The following is a 268-nucleotide window of genomic DNA, read 5'->3' as shown; positions in this document are numbered from 1 at the left end:
AGAAAGAAAGAAAGAAAGAAAGAAAGAAAGAAAGAAAGAAAGAAAGAAAGAAAGAAAGAAAGAAAGAGAGAGAGATGAATGAGTTACAAACTAGGACTGCCGCCACCATCACCAGTGTCCTTCACTGACTATCCATTTAACGCCTTAGCTTTCTTTACAGTATTTCTCACTCCCCTTTAAAGCATTATTTGCATATTCCCCTCTCCTTTCTGTAGAATTTCTCCCTCCTCTAAGGGTGAGAATTGGTTTTCTCTGTTGTATCCCCAGC

Source organism: Octodon degus, unplaced genomic scaffold (assembly GCF_000260255.1).
Source record: "Octodon degus isolate 3935 unplaced genomic scaffold, OctDeg1.0 scaffold00001, whole genome shotgun sequence".
Taxonomy (NCBI): domain Eukaryota; kingdom Metazoa; phylum Chordata; class Mammalia; order Rodentia; family Octodontidae; genus Octodon; species Octodon degus.
Note: the sequence above shows the minus strand (reverse complement) of the source record.